The sequence below is a fragment of the Bos javanicus genome, chromosome 1 (genome assembly GCF_032452875.1).
Source record: "Bos javanicus breed banteng chromosome 1, ARS-OSU_banteng_1.0, whole genome shotgun sequence".
Classification (NCBI taxonomy): Eukaryota; Metazoa; Chordata; class Mammalia; order Artiodactyla; family Bovidae; genus Bos; species Bos javanicus.
Window position 1 is genome coordinate 71,668,460 of NC_083868.1, and position 8,483 is coordinate 71,676,942.

The following is an 8,483-nucleotide window of genomic DNA, read 5'->3' on the forward strand; positions in this document are numbered from 1 at the left end:
CCTGACAAAACTGCCAGATTGTTGCTTACAGGAAAGGGCAGCAAGCTGAAGGTTCAGCCCTCTCCGGATCCGGATCCGTATCCGGATCCCATATTAGGAGCAGGTTTTAAAGACTGCGTGGAAGGAAATGTTGGAGAAGGGGGCCCCTGCTCAACAGACAAATAAGAGTCTTCTCTGGCTCAAAATAGGGCAAGGTCTTGTTCCAAACTCCAGTGTCCATCCCAGGTTCAGAGAGTGAGGGTGGCTTTCCTGAGTCCATTTTCCTGTTTGGTGCTGCATTTCATCCTCACCTGGACCCAGAGAGCCCCAGTAACCCCTGCAGAGCGCTCTTTCCTGGGAGCATGCCAGTCTGACCCTGGTGCCTTCTTCTCTGGCTGCCCACATGGCCCCACATTTATCCTTTGTTTAACAGAGAAGGCAGCACGCAGGATTAAACACACATAAGAGAGAGTAGACAAGAGGAAGGTAGTTCTACCAACTTATAACATCATGTAACCATCCCTGACCTTGCAGTTCCCACCTGCAAAATGAGAACTTGGCTCTGTAGCAGGGAGTTTTCAGGTGTTCATTCAACAGGGGTTCTCAGTTTTCTTAGGGGAAGGTGTCTGGGAAGAAGGTCTGGTGAGGGATGTCCTCCTTAAGGAAAACTGTCCTTGTCTATTGTGCAGCCCACGCAGAGGCCTGACAGCCACTCACCAGAGTGCCGCAGGATCTCCTGCAGCAGGGCTCTTGTCTGTGTTCCCATGTGACTCCTGGTCAGGGAGGCCATCCCCTCACCCTTGGAAAGGATAGGCCTGGCCCAAAGTGCACCCCATGAGACCAGAAATAGTTATTCTTCTCTGGCAAATGAAGACCTATCTGTGTAGCATTTTACACTGCCTTTTGATTTCATCTTCACAGGGACCCTGGGAGGTAGCATTATATCCCCATTTTATAGATGGGGAAAGTGAGGCTCAGTAAAGTTACAGAACCCCCCAGCAGCAGAGTAGTAGGAAAGGATTTAAGTCTAGGCCTCTATCTGGGTTCAGAGCTAGTGCTCCATAGTGGAGGATATCCCCCGGCTCCCTTCCCCTTCCTGAGAAAACCTCATGGCCTAGAGGCTGGGGCAGGTCAGTGCTCAGAGCCGGTGGATCCCAGTTTGAAGAAATTTGCCCCTAAAACCGTGGAGGCCGTAGCTCCTTAGCCGGCCTCCCGAGTCCCCTGGCTTCTGCTGGTCTCGAGGCAGCTAGCAAAGATAGAAATGGAAACAATCACCTTCCTCCCTGACCTTCCCTCCTTCTTCTTTGATCCCCATCAACTCTTCCAGAGCCGCTCGGGCGACTCACCGAGCGCGCGCTGCTCCCGGCTGCACCTGCCCAGCTGGCGGCCTCCGGCCCGGCCCGCGAGAGCCCCACGGGTAGGGGGTGGGTCGGGAGCCGCCCGGACTAAAGGGCTGGAGCCGGCGGTGTGTCCTCAGCGAAGCGGCCTCTTGGTCTGGTCCGGGGAACTAGGCAAACCAGGCAGTGCGCCAGGCGGGGCGGAGGTGTGGTGGAGGGGGCTGGAGACCCGCACACCCAGGGCGGAGTAGCCCCAGGGCTGGGGGAGGGTCCCCGGTGGCCCTTGGGTCACGGCACTTGGGCAGTGGCTGGTCTCCCCCTCCCCGCTTTTCAGCTCATCCCCTTAGCAGTCCCCTCCTTGGCGACGCCTGGAGATCCGCCTATTTAGCAACAGGGACAATTAAGCAGAACAGTTTTAGGCCATGCTTCTTTGTCATTCCAAAGGGCGATCTCTGAGTTCTCTGTGGGTGGGGCTTGCTACTGCTCAGACGACCCGCTCCACCAGCAGAGCAGGTCGGGGAAAGACTGGCGCAGCGGCGAGGCTCCGCCAGCCGGGTTGGGCAGCGGCGCAGGAGACGCAGGGTGAATTTCACCCAGACGCAGCTTCTTGGCAGCCACTGCCGCGGCGTCCTGCACCCTGAAAACAGGCCAGGGGCGGGTGCCGCTTCCGCCCTCTACATTCCGCAGGTGGGGGACAGGTCACTGGCCCAGGGCTGCCCGACAGCCAGGGCCGGAGGAGGTCACTGTGTGCCCTGGAGCTCAGGCTCCCTTCCCCCAAGGTGAGACCCGCCGGGCCTGCCGCTCTCGGTCCCTCCGCGGGGTGAGCGACCCCAACTTATGGGCTCCAGGACTGAGCTCAGTGAGCCACTGGGCACCTTGTCACCTCCGGGGTCCCTCTGCGTCCCTGCCCACGCCCGGGGCTGTGGACGGAGCGCGGTCGCTGGTAACTACTGCCCCCTAGCGGGAGAGTGTTGCATGAAGCCTCTTGAGAAGCTGTTCTGGCTTGGAGGAGAGACGCCCACCCTCTGTGCCCAGTCAAAGGTTTTTTGGAAGGTCTTGAGCAGAATCCTTTCACCTGTATTCCCTTTCATGCTTCGCAGCAACCATCACATTAAAAACAACAACAACAACAACAAAAAAAAAACCCTACCTACTTTATTGAGGTATTATTTGCATATAGTAAATACCAGATATTTTAAGTACTGAATACAGTATAGCAAGGGCTCATTTTCTCCACTCTGGCCTAGATGGAAGGTGCTGTTTGCCCTTCCCCTGGGCCCCCTGGCTCCCTGGGATCTTAATCTCTCTAGTTGCCAGGGCAGTGCTCTGGCACTCTTCAGTTTTCTGTCTAATGGAAGTCTTTCCTGCTTTAGTCTACATTGTCAATCAAAGTAATACATGCGCACAGCTAAAAATGTTCAGGTGGGTATACATGAAAAACAGCAGCCTGGTATGTAAGCCTTTTCTTAGCCTGAAGACGTAACCTAGTAATCCTGAGGCCTTCTCATCTCTGCTCAGAGCCCTCTTCTTCTGGTCCTCTAGTCCTGTTGCTCTTCCTCTGTGCCCCCTCCTTGATTTTCTTCCTCCTCCTTGTCAACATCTGAAATCAGGACTAGACTCTCTAGGAAACTGGAAGACAGTGCTGGAAATGACTTCAGTTCCCCCTCTCTCTGCCCTGGGCCCACTTGGAATGGGACAAAGTTCTCAGGTGGTGCAGGCTCAGGAACAGCTGAAGTCCTGGCTCACGTCCTCTGTGGTTTTCCCAGATCACAAGTCACAGGTCAGTTATGGCGACAGTGCTTCCCTTCTGATCCAGGGGCTGGAAGGAGCTGGGCTGTGGAGTCAGCACCTGGGTAATGACCCGGCTCTGCCAACCACTAGATAGACGTGTGATCCTGAGCAGGCTGATTCCTTTGTCTGTGCTCCAGCTCCTCCAGCTGTAAAATGACACTGTCACCTCTAGAAAGCCACAAAGCTCTAATGTCTTGGAAGTAAGTCACCTGAAATAGCCCTGGCCCTCTTCTGCCAGGAAGGCTCTGACCAATGTCCCACGGCCTGGCTATCACAATGCCCTCCCAACTCACTGTTCCCAGCCAGCTCAGGAGCCTTGGTGGTGGTGGGGTGTCCTGCCTGCTTTACCATTCCTTCAGTTCAGTTCAGTCGCGTCCGACTCTTTGCGACCCCATGAATCGCAGCACGCCAGGCCTCCCTGTCCATCACCATCTCCCAGAGTTCATTCCAACTCACATCCATTGAGACGGTGATGCCATCCAGCCATCTCATCCTCTGTTGTACCATTTCCTTAGCCTCCTTAACAAAGCAGCTTTCTTCTTGGCCCCCCAGGCCAAGGATGGGAGGAAGCAACCCATCATAACATTATCATCATGGTATTTGGACCTTGCCCTTTGATTCAAAGGACACTTTTACCCCAAACGAAGATTTGAATTAAAACACTTAATCCAAGTTACACAAATCCTGAATAAATTTTAGACAGAATTTTCCAGAGTGAACTTCACTAATCCAACAATTACTTGATCAATTTTTTTAAAAGTATACAGTTTTTTTAAATTTTTAATAAAATTTATTAAAAAAACTATTGATTTAATGGCCTACCTTAATGATTCTACTAACATCTTCTGCTCCTGTATGACAGTAAGTGCTCAGACATTGAGTGTGTTCACCTGGTTCAGCCTCTGCTGGGACCTCCGAGAGTTCTGGTCTCTAGTGTCGAAGCCTCATCTCCCTAAAGCAGGAAGGGAAACCAGTGGATGTGAGGAGTATGCCCTAGGTCTGCCTCCCTCAGCTGTGTGATCCTACATTACTTGCTTAAATCCCCTAAGCCTCATGTTTCTCACCTATAAAATGGGGGTAGTAATACCTGCCTGCCTACCTCAGAAGAGATGTCTGTAGTATATAAAAATCAGTAATTGTTACCATGAAACACAACAGCATTAAACAATATTACTTGTTTAGAGCTCTAATCCCCAGGATGTAATGAAAGCTCCAGAAATGTTATTTTCTATCACCACCATCATGTTTAATGAAACAAGCACCATTTTCTTGCTCTGGCCACTGGGTGGCACCACAGATTTGGTTCTGTGACTATTTTGGACATAACAGTACTGTTTTTTGAAGGTCAAAAAAAGCGGATTGTTGACAGTTTTGTATGGTTCTACCCAAATTTTGAGGTGTCGCCTGCCTTGGACTGTTTCCTTTGGCTTTGTCTCAGCAAACTCTGCCACAGTCCAGGGACTCACCAGCTGAAGCATTTATGAAGCCTGGGGTCTGCATGACCCTGACAGCCCAGGCTGCTACATTATATCCAGTGGGCCGCCCAGAGTTGACACCAGAGACGTAGGGGGAAAGGGCCCATCCAAACTGGGAGGGACAACATCAGAGTTAAGGATGGAGCCAGGGAAGCCATAGGCTGCTGATCACAGGGATTTGATTTGTAGAGGCAAAGGTCTCCCATTTTCCATGAGTTCAAATTTCCTTACTGAGCCTAGAAAGCCATTTTCTAAGAAACTCAAAGGACTTACCATGCCCAGGTGACCCTGATCTCTGTTCCTTGCCTCCCGTTCCCTCAGTCCCTCACGAGGGGTGCTGGCCTTGGCCCCCAGCATTGTGAAAGAAGTTGAGAAACAGATCTCAGATCATTAACAGAACTGACTGGTGACCCTAAGAGATGAGAGTGACTCACCTGAAGGTTGGATGGGGCTCTGGGCCCCACAGCTCCCTGGGCCCAGGGATGGTCCTCAGGCAAAGAACCCCCCACCCTGGCCTTGTCCGACCTACAGTTAAACAAAGCTTCATATTTGTACTGGCGGGAAGGGGTTTTCTCTGGGCCATTTTCCTGCCTCTCCAGCCGCAAGGGCCTGGTTTTTTCAGACATAGATAACTTGGATCTATTAAAGGAACAGGAGCACTTGATGAGTAGCTTCTTCATATTTGCACATTTGACTTTTTTTTTTTTTTCAGAGACAAGTGTTCAGACAATAAAGTTTTTTGGAGTGTGAAGAATTCAAATAATTTTTTTTTTTTTTAAAGGTTATCTTGGGGACTTCCGTGGTGGTCCAGTAGTTAAGAATCTGCCTTGCAATGACAGGGATGCAGGTTCAATCCCTGGTTGTGGAACTAAAATCCCACAAACGGTAGAGCAACTAAGCCCAGGTGCCACAACAAGAGAGTCCCTGAGCCACATGCAAGATCCCACGCGATGCAGCAAGGAGTGTGCGTGCCTCAACCGAGACCTGAGGCAGCCAAATAAACAAGTATCTTAAAAAGGCTACCTTCTCAAAGTATGAGAACCATTTAACATTAGGAGATCTAGCAATATAATTTATTATGTTAATAGATCAAAAGAGAATCATATGATTACCTCTCTAAAGGCTGAAAAATTCAACAAATTAATCTTGTTAAACACTCAATAAAATAGGAGTAGGTGTATTCTTCCTTAACATGATAAATTATATTTATCTTAATATCAAAGACAACATTGAACTTAATGGGGAGAAACTCCCCAACTCAGAGTCAGGAAGAAGAGAGATTTGTCCATTTTTATAGCTATTGTAATTAAAGAAAGTAGGAAAAACCACTAGACCTTTCAAGAATGACCTAAATCAAATCCCTTATGATTATACAGTGGAAGTGACAAATAGATTCAAGGAATTAGATCTGATAGATAGAGTGTCTGAAGACCTGTGGGCAGAGGTTCATGACACTGTATAGGAGGTGGTGATCAAAACCATCCCTAAGAAAAAGAAATGCCAAAAGACAAAATGGTTGTCTGAGGAGGGCCTTCAAATAGTTGAGAAAAGAAGAGAAGCAGAAGGTAAAGGAGAAAAAGAAAGATATATCCATTTGAATGCAGAGTTCCAAAGGATAGCAAGGAAAGATAAGAAAGCCTTCCTCAGAGATCAGTGCAAAGAAATAGAGGAAAATGATAGAATGTGAAAGACTAGAGATCACCTCAAGAAAATTAGAGATACCAAGGGAAAATTTCATGCAAAGATGGGCACAATAAAGGACAGAAATGGTATGGACCTAACAGAAGCAGAAGATATCAAGAAGGGGTGGCACAAATACACAGAAGAACTATACAAAAAAGAGCTTCATGATCCAGATAATCACGATGGTGTGATCACTCACCTAGAGCCAGACATCCTGGAATGTGAAGTCAAGTGGGCCTTAGGAAGCATCACTGCGAACAAAGCGAGCGGAGGTGATGGAATTCCAGTTGAGCTATCTCAAATCCTGAAAGATAATGCTGTGAAAGTGCTGCACTCAATATGCCTGCAAATTTGGAAAACTCAGCAGTGGCCACAGGACTGGAAAAGGTCAGTTTTCATTCCAATCCCAAAGAAAGGCAATGCCAAGGAATGTTCACACATTCCCAAAGAATGTACAAGACAATAGCACTCATCTCACATGCTAGCAAAGTAATGCTCAAAATTCTCCAAGTGAGGCTTCAACAATACATGAACTGAGAAATTTCAGATGTTCAAGCTGGATTTAGAAAAGGCAGAGGAATCAGAGATCAAATTGCCAACTTCCACCGGATCATCGAAAAAGCAAGAGAGTTTCTGAAGAACATATACCTCTGCTTTATTGACTACATCAAGCCTTTGACTCTGTGGATCACAACAAACTGTGGAAAATTCTTAAAGAGATGGGAATACCAGACCACCTTACCTGCCTCCTGAGAAACCTGTATGCAGGTCAAGAAATAACAATTAGAACCAGACTGGAACAATGGACTGGTTCCAAATTGGGAAAGGAGTATGCCAAGGTGGTATACTGTCACCCTGCTTATTTAACTTATACACAGAGTACATCATGTGAAATGCTGGGCTGGCTGAAGCCCAAGCAGGAATCAAGACTGCCAGAAGAAATATCAATAACCTCAGATATGCAGATGATACCACCTTATGGCAAAAAGTGAAGAGGAACTGAGGAGCCTCTTGATGAAGGTGAAAGAGGCGAGTAAGTAAGCTGGCTTAAAACTCAACATTCAGAAAAGGAAGATCATGACATCCAGTCCCATCATTTCATGGCAAATAGATGGGGAAACAATGGAAACAGTGACAAACTTTATTTTTCTGGGCTCCAAAATCACTGCAGATGGTGACTGCAGCCATGAAATTAAAAGACACTTGCTCCTTGGAAGAAAAGCTATGACAAACCTATACAGCACATTAAAAAGCAGAGACATTACTTTGTTGAAAAAGGTCCATCTAGTCAAAGGTATGATTTTTCCAGTAGTCATATATGGATGAGAGAATTGGACTATAAAGAAGGCTGAGCACCGAAGAACTGACGCTTTTGAACTGTGGTGTTGGAGATTCTTGAGAGTCCCTTGGACTGCAAGGAGATCAAACTAGCCAATCCTAAAGGAAATCAGTCCTGAATATTCATTGGAAGGACTGATGATGAAGCTGCAACTCCAATACTTCAGCCACCTGATGCGAAGTACTGACTCCACCTGATGCGAAGTACTGACTCCACCTGATGCTGGGAAGGAGTGAAGGCAAGAGGAGAAGGGGATGACAGAGGATGAGATGGTTGGATGGCATCACCAACTTGGTGGACATGAGTTTGAGCAAGCTCTGGGAGTTGCTGATGGACAGGGAAGCCTGGCATTCTGCAGTCCATGGAGTCGCAAAGAGTTGGACACGATTGAGTGACTGAACTAAACTGAAAGCTATTAGAGCTATTATTTTATAGCTGCCTCCATTTTTCTGTGTATAGTAGTCAATGTGAATTGACAAGAGTAGAACATAGAGGTAGAGAACTCAGAAAGAAGGCAAAAAAATTATTATTCCCAGATGGCATAATTTTATACCTGGAAAATCCAAAAGATTTGATTCAAAACATATTAAACATCGAACATTGGTGAGAATGTGGTGCCGTAGGAACGCTCATTCATTGCTCATGGGAATGCAAAAGGGTACAGCTATTTTGGAAGACAGTTTGTTGGTTCCTTACAAAACGAAACATATTCTTATCATACAATCTAGCAGTTGTACTCCTTGGTATTTACATAAATGAGATGAAAACCTATGTCCACATGAAAAGCTGCACACAGATGTTTATAACAGCTTGATTCATGATGTCCTTCAGTAGATGAATGAATAAATAAACTGTGGTACAGGCAGATATCTTTTCACA